This window comes from Chelonia mydas, chromosome 10 (assembly GCF_015237465.2).
Source record: "Chelonia mydas isolate rCheMyd1 chromosome 10, rCheMyd1.pri.v2, whole genome shotgun sequence".
Classification (NCBI taxonomy): Eukaryota; Metazoa; Chordata; order Testudines; family Cheloniidae; genus Chelonia; species Chelonia mydas.
Genome location: NC_051250.2, coordinates 12,857,560 through 12,871,586, shown reverse-complemented (window position 1 = coordinate 12,871,586; position 14,027 = coordinate 12,857,560). Strand labels below are relative to the sequence as shown.

The window sequence follows — 14,027 nt, the reverse complement described above, 5'->3', positions numbered from 1 at the left end:
TCAATCTGAATCCAGACATATACATATTTAAGAGATATACAAATATCTAAGAATTTGTATTTCTTTTTGTGTTTAAATTTAGTATGTTCCTGAATGGGAAAACCATGCATCTCACAGTTATTGAGATGATCTGATGTATTAAATATATACATGTTAACCTGATATATTTTTTGTAATGAAACAGTTGGATTCTTTTTGTGTATTTTGCATGTGTTTGGAGAAGTGGGTGTACAGCTCTTTCTTCTGCAGGGTTGTTGTTGGTGTGATTTTTGAATGTCTGTCTATTTTTATTGGTGTGGTTTCGTTGGAGACTGCAGTACACCTATGGGGGGGTTGGTATAGCGTTGTGTGGAGTTGGTATTTCTTTTCTCTCTGTGTTGCGTAATGGCAGTGCGTTTGGTGTGTCACTACTGGAGCGCTGCTGTTTTGCCAGTGGATTAGACTCTCTGAGTTTTGTTTTGCAGTTTGACAGTCTCCGACGTTAAGGTGATGCACCCCAGACACTGCGCACAGGTAGGTCCTAATGATCCAGGGCATAGGTCTGGGAGTATCCGCTGTGCAAGCAGCTCATCCAGCCGGAAGGCCAACTCCAGTCACTCCGGATAGGAACCTGGACCCTCCGCGAAACCTGACTCCTGCTGCTTGGGGCCCTCTTCACTGCCTGTTGGTTAGCTGCACTCGTGGGCAGCGAACAGGATCAATAAGACACCTCCGACTCTTCTATTTACAAACTAGCTGCCTTCAGCAGCCAGGCTGTTTAAGCACTTCATTCCCATTCAGGAGGGCCATCTGCTGCCTTTTGCCGTAAGTCTCTCTGAAAACCCCAGCCTTGACAAGCTAGAGATATGTCAGTGCAGTTATCAGCAGAAAGCAACATCTGCCATGCCTGACACCCACTATTGTAGGCCATTTAATCTGTCCCCCTCCTCCCTTTAACTGCAGACAACAGCTCCCTATATTATATTTTCCCACTCAATTAGCACTATCATCCTGCTGAAATAGAGGCCAATTTACCTTTAATGACATCATTGTTAGGAGAGTGGCAGCTCCTGGTCTGTGGCTGTCACTGGCTTGCAGGAGGCAGGCTTGTCTCTCTCCACTAACCCTGACAGAGGAAGGGAAGAGCAGGCAGCCTATCCGAGGCAGCCTTCACCCCCGACCACAGACATTGTTTCCGACAGTTCGCAGAAGCAGTGTGGCGGAAAATTGAGTCCAGATTCATTAGGTTTTTCAGTGTGCTGCTCAAGTCAGTTAAATTGATACATTTCCTAACAAAATTGAAGTGCTTTGTGCTGCCAGCGGAAAGCCTGGTGACCCTGCTCGGCCCACTGAGCAGCCAAAACGAGTTGATGGATCCATTAGGCCGCTCAGAATGCTTTCCCCCTCTCCCTCCATTCCTGAGTGACACTGTAAATCTGAGCCAATTTCAGTCCCTAATCATCATTACAAACCCCTCCACTGTTCATTTATTACTCTACAATTCTAATACAGCACACGAATGGGTCAGCACACAGGGAGCCAACACAACTGCACAGACAGGCTTAAAGAGCCCATAATCCTTCCCAGTCTTTATCTGGGAAGCAAACCTGATTCCCCTCCCAGCTCCCAAAGCCTGCTCTGGACTGGCAATCAGATGAGGTCTGCCTGGCCTGGAGATCAGGAACAAGGGCTATTTAGCTGCTTGGAATTGGAGTGAGGGCTGCATGGCAGAGGGAGAGGAAACATCTGTCAGATGTAGGCATCAAAGGGAGACCTGGGGTAGGGGTCACAGCCATGGCTGCCTGCTCTAGAAATCATAGTGCTGTGTGATGCCTGCAATGTCTTTTCTGGCAGGGGGCTGGGATCAGCAGGAGGGATGCCTGGCACAGGGACCAAAATTAAGGTAATTTGGCTTGGTTATTGGATTGACAGCTGTCTGGCGTGGCGGTCGCGTGGCAGAGACGTGGCATGGTGATGGCTTGATGGCTGTGTGAAATGGTGACTATGTGTCAGGTATCTGGTAAAGTGATCAGAGTTTTGACTCTGTCTGATGCGCTGGCCTACACAAGTTTTGCCTAGCAAGGAACGAATGCACCATGTGTGCTATTGGGAAGATGTTGATCACTCTGGGCAGGTGGCTCAAGAGGGGTTATTTGTGCTACCTAACTGATGGCTTATCAAGATTCTCCTTTAACTCTAGAAAGAAAGCTCCTGCCACTGAACTCATGGGTTCCCGACTCAGGTCTCTGCAAAGATGAATACATCATACCAGTGCCCAAACTGTGGTTCAATCCTCCCTTGGGGTGAGTAGTAAGATATTCCTTATTTGCACACCAGGAATAATGCACACAGTGTGGGGATTCCCATCAGGGCCTGCCTAACCCCTCCTAGCTCAGGTTGTTCCAGCCTCTCTCATGATAGTTAAATAAAAATCAGCCCTCCCTAGCCCTGGCAGGTGAATATGAATGCTGATTCAGTCCTTGACCTGCTAAATGTGTTTGTGGGCTTGGATCGAGCACCTTTATGTAAAGCTGCAGATTTGGCTTGATGGGACTGATCTTTACAACGTGCTCTCAATCTCTCTCTAGGTGAAGAAGCAATCAGGGAATTTAAAAACAAGCACAGTAGATAATCAGATTCATGGCATGTCCAGACACAACACATTTATCCTGCTATTGCTCCCATTGAAATTAACTGGAGTTTTGCCATTGACTTCAGTGGAAGCAGGATCAGGCTTGTAGGGTTTGATCCTGCACAGAAGCAACTGCAGAATATTCCATGTACAAGTGCAAGGCATAAAGTCCTGAGTAGGACAGGGGAGCAGAAGGGTGCAGGTGTGGCTAACAAGTTACTCCAGTCTAGTACTAGGCGTAAGTGTCTGGCCGGGAGATGTTGTGATAGCTGCCGTGTGACATTGTTACAGGAGAACTGGGCAACCCTGTCAGACCTGAATGGTGATAAAGCTTCAGCTTCCTTTAATTTTTAATCCAGAGTTCTCAAAGTTTTCTGTGCTTGCTGCCCTTGTTAAAGGCAATGGTAAAAATATGCCATAAAAGTATAACCACAAAAGAAAAGTACTAGAACATGCCAAACAAAACCAGACCTTACCCTGAGAGAACTGACCTGTTCCCAGATGAAAAGAAGGCAACATGTAATTTCCTGATTAGACCTGGGCCTGGACACCAGGACTAACCACTATACTCTTGCAAAAATGCCATGAGATCTTTAGTGACCATAAGTAATCAGGACCTCTGTTTTGGATCTAAACCCAGAGATGGCACTTCCAGCAGCACAGTGCCCCTTAGCCCCACACTGGAGCATTCGTTTATTTCTAACTCACAGGGATGAGCGCCACCTACTGAATCATCAGCACAACTCCCTCCTGCAGCTCCTTGTGTGAACCTTGCCTGTCTCCCATTCAAGACCTGACCTGGCCTAGTTCTGTATCAATAAGCCATTTACTCCTTCTTCCCCCAGGCCATTAATAAAAATGTGATACGAACCAAGGCCTAGCCCCAATCCAATGGCTTTGCACTAGGACACATCCCCCTATGTCAGTGCTTTGCCACTTATCCTTCTTCTTTGTTTACAGTCCTTCAGACTTCTTTCAATCCGTGTTGTTGGTGCTCATATCTAAGCCAATTTGGATTAATTTCTCAAGTAGCATTTTGCGAGGCACTATATCAAATGCCTTGCTCAAGTCTAGATGCATTACATCTTCGGTACGCCTTTCATCCGCTAATTTTGTAATTTGATCAAAAAAAAGCTATCAACTTTGTCTGGCATGATTTGTTCTTTGTAAACCAATGTTGTTTATTGCTTCTGATTCCGTTATCCTCTAGGTGCTTTCATATACACACAGAACAGCCTATTAATTCCTCCTCTGACACTTCAGGTTTGATAAAACTCAGCAGAACCTGCTACTCCACGCCACTGGGTTCTAATGAAGCTCACTCGCATCTGCTGTGACATATGTTCAAAGTGCACATTAAGGGCCTGATTCTCCTCTTCCTTACACCAGTGTAAATCAGGAATAAGTGAGATCAGTATCAGGCCCTGGAATCCTGAGGCATGTTCATACAGCAGCTGTTCTGTTCCTTTTACATGCCGTATCCTGGAACCTGCTTTTACCTGCTGTTTCTAACACAGACCCATGGGATCTATTGTGACACAGGATTTGCTGTGGCAGAGTCCTGTCTTGGGATAGCAACCTGGAATCTGCTTGTCACTTGATCCATTTCTCATACAACCAGATTGGACCAGTACAATATTACAGAGACTGTAATTGTCATTTTAATGTGGTAACGTATGTAGTGCCTATTAACTATGACTGTGAGATGCAATCAACCCACAAAGGATTCAGTCTGGTCCAACCCTTTGGCAGTTGCTATAGCAGGCTCCATATTGTTCTTGTTTGCAAAAACAGCCATGGGTGTTTTGCCAGCCAGGGAGGAAGACATTTTTGGTGTTCCCCCACAACAACAATGATGGTTGGCCAATCAGTGGAGAAAAAGCAAAACAAAAAGTCCCACCAAACTACCTGAGTGGCACAGTGTCCCCTGAAGGTTGGTACCCAGGTTGACTGCTCTGATTGCCAGCCCATAGAACAGGCCCTGCTCCTTTACACCCATGAAAGACCGCTGATTCTTTCACAGCCCATTAGCATACGACACACTCCCAGTCAGAATTCTCGTCTAGTCCACTGGAACCTACTGTGACAGGGAAGCTAGGCCTGATGCATCGTGTGGCGACAGTGGTAATGCAGTTCAGACCGCAGGACAGCTCACTTTTCTTTGCTGTGGCACCTATTCCTCTTCTGGCCCTGCTCAGCAACACTTGTGATGCAATATGGTGCTGCTATAGACCACAGAGATGAATATTTGGTTTAGACACAGGTCAATGTGGGATCTGTTCCAGCACACCATGTTGACGTTACTAATGGGCTATGCGTGCATGAGACGTATGGGGTGAAGTCTTGGATCCACTGAAGTCAATGGGAGTTTTGCCATTGACTTCAGTCAAGCCAAGATTGCACCTAAGATGTTGATCCAGCCTAATAGCTTCTACAAGGCATGAGCTGTGTTGCATTGCCTATTGGGAATGACACAGCGCTATAGGTCCTTCTGTGATGCATTTTATACAGTTTCACAGGACCTCTTGTACCAATAAGATGGTGTCCCTACAGCCAGCCCTCCTGGGAGCCATAATGCTGACAGCCCAGTAGGCTCTCCAGTGATGCAACATAGTGGAGTGAATTTCCAAAGTGTTGCATGAAGTTTTAGCTATCGAGCTCCCCATTTGAATCAGTGGGACGCACACAGCTATGCAATGCTCTGTAAATGAACTCCTGTATGACATGAAGTTCAAATCTTACGCAGCCCACCGGGATTTGCTCTGGTAAATGGAGCTGACACAGCCCAGTGGGATCTGTTATGACACACGTTACTGATACAACCCACAGCCCATTAGGTTGTGCTATGGCCTACAGTCCAGTTCTGGCACAGCCCACTGAAGCCTGGAGAAGCTCAATAGGACTTGCTGTAATCTCATCTGGCATCCCAACAGATTAAAATGGTTTGTTTTAGAGTTGGACTGTGGCTTTCATGGTCGCCATAATCTTGAGAAACAATTAATTATCCCAAGAAGGAACCTAGTACAGTATGAAGGCATGATTTAGGATATACATCTGAATCAGGGCTTGGGTGTGTGTGGAGTGAACCATGGACCCCAATAAAGCTAGGATCTGCTCCTCCACCTGAAAGTGCATTGAGGACTAAGAGGCATTTCTCCTGCACCATGGGTATTCCATGCTCATTCCTACATTAGGAGAATGAGGAGGTGCTCTGACTACAATCCCTGCATGCCTGGCATTTGAATAGATAGCCCTGATGTCAACAAAACAGTAGAACAATAAAATCTAGCCACTGAAAACTCTTCATGAGAGAGATTCATGAAGGGTCTGCTAAAGGGCGGAGCCAACGTTGCTATGGACACAAATAAAATACATTGCTATGTACATTTCCTCACAAGCCTGAATTTTCTCCCTGGGAAAAGCGGTAGGTTAGTGTTATACCCAGGTCTATTTAGGAGTCTCTCAGTGACTGTAATTTTCAGGAAGGAAGGTCTACTGCATTTATGAATACAGGTGTAGCTCTGACACTAGTGGTCAGCAATAACCTACTGTTCCACCGTAGGCTGGAGATTACAGCAATGCTATCTTTATTCATTATTAATCACATTTACCATGAGTTATCCCCAGAGCATGACAGTTGTTGTTGTTTTATGGTTGTGCTTTTTTCCAGGGGAAGATCATTCAGTTACGGTGAGATGATGTAGCTGACCTGGCAGTGTGGGGCTTCATGTCATGAGACCACAAGGGGAGGCAGTCAATGTCACCTCTCTTGCCGTCAAACCCTTCTTGAGGCAGTGATGGCTTTTCAGGGGCCCGCCACCAGATACACAAGAGTTTTCTACGCTGCAACGTAGCCACCCTGAGAAAGGTATGTACAAGCCCCTATGCATGTATGGGGGAAAGAGAGGCTGACGAGAGAACACGTGTGTGTACTTTGAGAAGCCCCTGATTTTGTAGCTGCTTGTCTGTGCCCTGGAGTTTGTCGGGATGGTGGGGAGAACAGTGTAACTATGCAGAATGCGTGAAGGGAGGTTACATCTTATGTAAGCATGTGACTTTTCCTTAGAGCTACAGTCTACAAGCTTGGAGCCCAAGAGGTATCTTCAGATCATTTAACATGACCAAATTAACCCCCAGGGACAGGCAAACACTTGTTTACACAGCAGAGAAAAGCCAAGATGGAAATTTATGGTCTCACTAAAAGAACTTCTCACCTTGTGTACAGAGGAGAGGAAAGAGATAACAATATTTCCCATTGAAAGGAAGTAGAAAAGCTCTTAACAAATCAATACCCTTATTTAGTCAATAAACCCACAAAACACCCCCTCCAGGGGATAAACATGGAGAAAATTCACTGCTTACAAACTCTCCACTTGTGGCCCTTGAGAAGCCGCTTGCTGTGTGGGTTTGTGTTTGTGCATGCTCTGGGGTGTGCAGCCACAAGGGAGCTCTGTGGAATAAAGGTCTTTGGGGAGCCAACGAATATACAGGAAGCAACAGAATAGCCGAGTGCCTGAATGTGCTTGCATGGGTGAAGGTTAGTTGGGTGGGTGCCTGCATTTCTGAGGAGAGGGGCTTGTGTACATAGCACGAAGGTTAGTAACTCAGGCGGACGTCTCCTTTCAGTTACACTGTTGTGTAGCTATTGGCTTCTTTAGTATTACACCGAAGTAATGAAGAGGAGAATTGGGCCCTCAGAATGCCAGTATGTCTCTTTGAAGTAAGGGGTCAAGTCTGCTCCTTTTTACACCAGTGTTAATCTGGAGTTAACTCCACTAAAATTGTGGGGTTTTTTGGGTTTACACAAGTGTACTTGAGAGAAGAATTTCGTCCAAGTTGCTCCTGGTCATGGGAATGAAACTCATTGCTAGTGGATGGCATTTCCAAAGGGCCCTCAGGGAGTGAGGCATTGAAAGTCAATGGGAATTGGGTGTCTAACGCCAATTGGAAAGCCCCACCAGTGTCTATATTGATGCTGGGAGAGGGTTGTGTAGATGGGGCGAAGGTTAGTCCACTGTATCAGAATGGAGTTGCATGTGTGTACTAGGACAGAGGTCAGTAGGGAGGGCAGCTGGCTGACGCAAGGACAATATGGATGTATGTCTGCTCGCTCATCTTGTATTGTGTGGGATGATGATTGGAAGTATGGCTGTCTATACCACTGGGAGGGGCTGGGGAATTTGGTCAGGTCCTAAACTGTGTGCCTGAGGTGATCACCTGGTGTTCCCAGGGCAGGTATCAGTGCTGGGGGAGGGGTGGTCCAAGTGGACATGCCGTTGCATATCTGGATCAAAGGGAAGTCTGTCTTTGTGTCCAAAGGAAAGTGTTTGATCCCCACATAAATAATGTCCATATGCTGTGCATGAGATCGGAAGAGCCAGGGTTCTGCAGGCCAGGACTGCGGGTGGGGGCGGGGAAAGCTTTCACATCTCTTGCCTGCACTCTGCCTGAGTCTTGCCAGCACTATTATCCCCATATTTTGCAAGGTGCTGAGCACCATCTGGAGGGTGCTGAGTGACTTCATTCACACCGAAGATCACAGATTTGCCAGCCTCAGACATTCATATGTCAAGAGTCAGACCCACGAAAAACATGAAATTGGTTTAAAAATCATGAGATTTTTAAAAATAAGAAATTCCGGGTTATTTTTATTTACTTTTTTTTGAGCCTTTAGTGTTCACGCTTTCAAGTTTTACTTCATAACCATAAATACTAGAAATTTACTTTAAGGGAGAATCTCTGCTTTTTTAAAATCACATGACTCCAAGAACTCGGGCGTTGACAAAAACACTGATTATCATAAGTCTGATTAGAGTTGGCAACACAGAGCTAATGGAGGTGGAGAGTACTCAGCATTTCCCAGGAGACACTCAGCATTTTGCAGAACTGGGTCCTTAATCCTTCATTAGCAGCATGAACACCTAATTCACTCACTAATTATTTTGAAACAAACAAAACAGATGAGGGTGGGTGTAATTTGGTTTGAGTCAGAAGTGAAGCTTTGCGCCTTTGGATGCAGATTCCTCTTCCATCGCTGTGCAGATCACGGTGAGCCTTCTAAGATGCCCTGCAGACAGTGCTGATCCTCAGCAGAAGGCATGGTCATAGTAGCTGATGGATATGCCAGACCAGTATGGTACACAGGTAAGTGTCATGTGTGCTGGGATTAATGGTCACATGTTATAGTTGCGGGCTAATAATAATAATACCTAGCGACTGTCTAATGTTTTTCATCCACAGATCTCAAAGAGCCTTACAAAGGAGTTCAGTACCGCTATCCCTATTTTATAGCTAATACTCAAAACGCTGTCAAAGTTGAAATACATATTTCCATTGAATGTTAACTGTTAAATTCAAAATTCATTCATGTAACAGGCCTGGGTATGTGAAACTTCACCAGCTGTCCAGAGAACTGGGAATCCATCAGCTGACATCAGAGCCACCACCCAAACATTTCCAGCTCACGTTAAAAAAAAGGTACAAGAAATTAAATCTACCCATCACCAAATAAAAGGCCATAGTCTACTGTTCATTGTTGTACAAAATTCCCATCGACACAAACTTCACTTATCAATTTAACTTTTAGGTGCTCAAACTGGACTCCAATATTGTGGATGCAATTTTGCACCTGCAATTTGCAGGGGCAATTTATTACACCCACAACTAACCCTATTATAATGCCTCATTGCCTGATTTGAAACTGCACACTGCAGTCATATCGCAAGGCTTCTGAATGAGGGCAACTGCATCCACAACATGTGCCCACTATATCAGAGGCAGTTTGGGGGAAATGTAGGCCTAAATCCTTCTCCATCTGTCCTGGTGTGACTTACTGTCCTGCACTTCACAGCATTGCCAACTCCTGTGATTTTATCATGAGTCTTGAAATATTTGGTGTTTTTCTGAAAGACTGGCAGCATGTGGTTAGAGGGAAATCTCAGCTAAAAATAAAAGTTTCCCAGAACAGCTGGAAAACAGGCCCCAAACACACCTGGAACCCACTGGTGAGTTAGGAATTTCAAGTCTTCCTCGTTGCTGCGCTGCAGAGAATATATGAATTGTTGCAGCTACCAAGCTCTGGCTCTTTAACTCAAGCTGGGACAGTTCATGCTGGTTGTTCTGGAGGTCCCCAGTTCTCTCACTAGTGTGTCAGTGAAGAGGGTGGTTGTCCCACACCCTAAAGACCCCCAAACCAGAAGACAAGTAAAAAAGAACCTGAAAACATTATTTTAAAAATACTCTCCTGCCTTCGGGGGCCCTGACTCACGATTTTTGAATGCTGGGGTTGGCAATGCTGCATGTATTGACATCTAATTCTTTACTCTGATCTTCCAATATCTTTTTTAACATAAGTTAAAAAGTGTGTGTGTTTATTTTATATTTACAAAAAATACATGCCCTTATGCCACAAAGCAAAGGGTTCCAGCCAGCCCTTCAGTTTTTAAGTAATGAGTCCAGCCAGGGAACAAAAAGTATAGTGCTGGTTAGAAAACTTATTCACTACTGTAATCATGCATAACACAACAAGAAACCACCTCCTCTCACCAGCTCTCTCCAGTATTAATTTGCACAGAATAAAGGCAACTAAAGAGGAGTTTAGAGCATTCCCTTGCAGAAGCCCAGGCAGGCCTGGTGCTAGCTGGGCAGAAGGGAAAAGGTAAATTAAAACACGTTAGCAGCACATTAAAGAAGTCAATACAAAGCACAACTTTGACTCAGGGCAGGTTGGGGGTGGTTCTTCTAATGCATATAAAGCAGCCGGTTTGACAGCACTGGAGAGTAAAGCCCTCCATTTATTCATAGACCAGACACAGCTCAAGCAAGGACAGTGCAAGCTACGGCCACTGCCCTACCTTAACTGGAAGCATTCCAGCTCCAGGACAGAGCGGGCAATTCATCCCCTTGGCCTCTTTGCTCAGACTGCCAACAATGAAGCCACTTGTAATGGTGGTTTTGTGACACCTCTTCACTAGGAACTGACTGAGTCCAACTCATTTCACATAGGCCACTGAGCCACCAGCAGACGATAAACACAGTCACTGTCAAGCCGAGCTTGATTAGAACCAACAGCTTAGCATGGAATGAAAGGCTAGATAGCTCCTGAGCCACCTCACCCCCTTTGGTAAGATATTGATGTTTGAATACAAGCGCTGGGCCAGATTTTACAAGCAGTTGCCCCAGTGTAAACCCAGAATAACTCTATTAAAGGCAATGGACTTACTCCGGAGTTACACTGGGACATCTGAGACAAGAAATGGGCCCATTGCTTCCAAGAGCTGTGGAGAATTGTAGATTTCCTTTTGTGTCTGGGCATCTCTCTGTTAAGTGTCTGTCTGTATTGAAGACCATAATGGGTGTTATAGGGCCAGATCCTCAGCTGGCGTAAATCCATGTAGCTCCACTGAAGAAAAATTGATGGAACTCCACTGAGGCCAAGGGCAAATGTTGGTGTGAATCAGTGTGATGGTCAGGGCCGATATTTCCTCTCTATTCCAGCAGCTCCACTTTCTCTCTAGACTTCCCTTCATGCAATAATTCTGAGCTGTCTTGTCAGCACAATTTCGTAGCATGCAATGCCACAGGTTTGCCTTTCCTGCAGTATTTTTGAGCATGCTTTTTGGGATCACTCTTTTGAAATATTGTAGGAATGGCAGTACCATGGTATTTCTGCCAGGTCCTATCCAGCTCCTAGTCATGTTGTAGAGCTACTGTGAACAGAGATGGGCATTTCCGATGGTATTAATTAAAAAAATAACTAAACTTTGACTGATCTTATTTATACTCTGATATAATGCAAAGCCCTACCAAGTAATACTTTCCATTTCTTCCATCATGGGATCTTAAAGTCCTTTTGATGGTTGATTAAATAAACCTCACAACTGCAAGATATGCAGGTAGTGCTATCTCCGTTTTACAGCTACAAAACAAAAGGCACAGAAGAACTTTCTTCAGGGGACACTGAAAGCTTACTCCAGAACTGGGAGTAGATCCCAGATCTCCTGGCACCCAGGCCTGAACTTTAGGCACAAGGCCATCCTTCCCCACAATAAATGTCTGTCAAGTAGAGCTGTCATCTAAAAAATGTTCTGACAGTTTCCTTCTTTTGGAGAGAAGACTGTTGAATTCTTTACTGGGGATAAACACTATCAATTGGCAGGAAAGGAGGTGAAGACTCAGGGCTAGATTCTGATCTCTTTTACTCTGATGTAAATCTGGGGCAACATCATTATCTCAGTGTACGCTGGATATACAATGATGTTTTTGAGATCAGAATCTGGCTCCCATTATCTAGCTTCTAAGATTCTATTTGCTCCACGCTGAAAATATAAGGGTCAGATTCTGATCTCAGTTACATCAGTGTAAATTAAGAGCAACTTCATGGCCTTCAATAAAGGTAGTCTGGATTTAGACTGATGTAATAGATGAGAGTCCTGCCCTAATTATCTACTTCTACCATACAAATTATATATAATGAACTGAAGTACATATGGAGGTCAGGACATTAAAGGCTCGAAAAGGCCCCAAAATATGCAACCTGTGTTTACCCAAAACAGAGACATCTGTATCTCCAAATTTAGAAATGATTTTCCTCTTTCCAAATGGGTAATAAATCAGCAAGCACGGTACATATTTTTTTTTTTCTATTTTGAATTCTGTTAACTGACAATTTAACCTAAAAGCCTTTGTATTTTCTACTTGTACAGCTGTAAATAGAGACTGACAGTTTATTTTCAACATCCTGGGTTTTTTTTTTTGTTTTTTTTTTTTAAAAAAACATTTGAAATAAATACTTATAGGTCCATGACAGACGGGTAGCTGATGCTCCATAGCAATCTCGTGGAGCTGTCACACTCTGTGATCGGTCTTTTACAAACACAAACACTGTTGATTTCTTATCAAATGTAAAACCTCCACTGCTCTTTCTTAAATGGTTACTACTAGCATGAAATTGACATTGTGAATCACATGTGACACTGACTTGTCTGCCTTGTAATTGATCTGTGCTTAGGAAAGAGACAGAGCCTGTACAAGCTTCAGTCCCAATCACTGACTTTTCAGCACACACCAAACTCCCAGCAATCTGCTCAGGACCCTAGTGATAACAAATTGTTGCAAATGATAGAAAACTATAAAGGAGGAGAGAGGGAGAAAAAGAGCTTGATTCATCTAAGGGGTTGGGGGGGTTTTTTTACACTGATTCTCTGAGGTGTCAATTTCAATTTCAATTGATTCATTATTATGCATCTCAAACTGCTGTAATTGGCTGCTACAGAAATGTATTCCTTTTTGTAAAAAAAAAAAAAAGGAGGAGGAGGGATGTGAGATGGCACATTAAAGAGGTTTTGGAAGCTGCCTGGGCCATCCTGAGATTGGCAGAAAAAAAGAGATTGGCAAGTTAACGGGATCCCATTCTGTTTGGTTAACCAAATGCCATTTGAAAACAAAAGTCTGTTAGGGGGTCAGTGTCAGAATGAAATTGCAAACAAATCGCTCAGGCTCCAGGAGCCGGTGCTACCGCCTACCATCTAATCGTAATATCACCACCTACTAGCATAAGGGGGCTTTCTTTTCAGTTCTTCTTATTGCGGCGTGGTCATTCTGGCTTGTATTCAGTGCAGGCAAGGCCATGCTAGAGATTTGCAGATCCCTCACCATTTCTCTCCACCCCACTTCTTTTTATTTCTCAGTGTCAGCCTATATCTGCCTACTAGCTAACACGTTATCGTTGTCCAAGAAATTCACAGCATTCCTTTCCAGGACAGAACGTTACTAATGATTCCTCAGGACTCAGCTCTTTTATATAACACAGGTTAAAGGGATCAAAAAAAAGCTTTCCTGAGCCTCCCAGTCAGGCAGCCAGAGTTCCTCATCTCTTTGGGTGAAATATCATAAACCAGTTAGTGCCGTGAATTTGGATGACCATATAAAATAAAAAGCAGTATGTTAATTAAATATCTATAGAGAAGCATTGTGTGACTATATAATTACATTATTATTAGTCAGGAGTTTGAGGCTGAGTTGTAATAGATTATAGCACTCTAAAAATTAATCTGAAATATATTTGTTACCATGGAGCAATGATGTCACTAGTATGAGTGACATCCGTAAATAAAGAATTAAATTAGTTTATGAAATGATCTAGCACCCGATGCTGTGTATGTGTAAGCTTAATGTTACCCATGTGACCAATCTCATTGAACTCAGTAGGATCTTTCGCTAGTGTCCAGTATAGCACGTCTTTAGGGATCGCAGGATCAGGACCTTACATTTTATATCACAGGTTGTGAAAACTCATAGTTATTGTGATACCTATGCTCACATCTGTGTTAAACACATGTATGTATGTATCAGTGTGTGTATATGTATGTATCAGCAAAGGCTCAAATTTACAGATTTTCAGAGTTCATTGCAAACA

The 14,027-nt window shown here is 44.0% G+C and overlaps 1 long non-coding RNA gene across 1 annotated transcript; it reads left to right on the top strand.

Annotated features, from left to right (window-relative positions):
- The first annotated feature begins 443 nt into the window (after positions 1 to 443).
- Positions 444 to 12,943, top strand: LOC122462133. The gene is made up of 4 exons (XR_006284509.1): positions 444 to 2,282; positions 6,282 to 6,479; positions 8,631 to 8,755; positions 8,987 to 12,943. It is a non-coding gene; the product is annotated as an uncharacterized LOC122462133 (long non-coding RNA).
- The last annotated feature ends 1,084 nt before the right edge of the window (positions 12,944 to 14,027 follow it).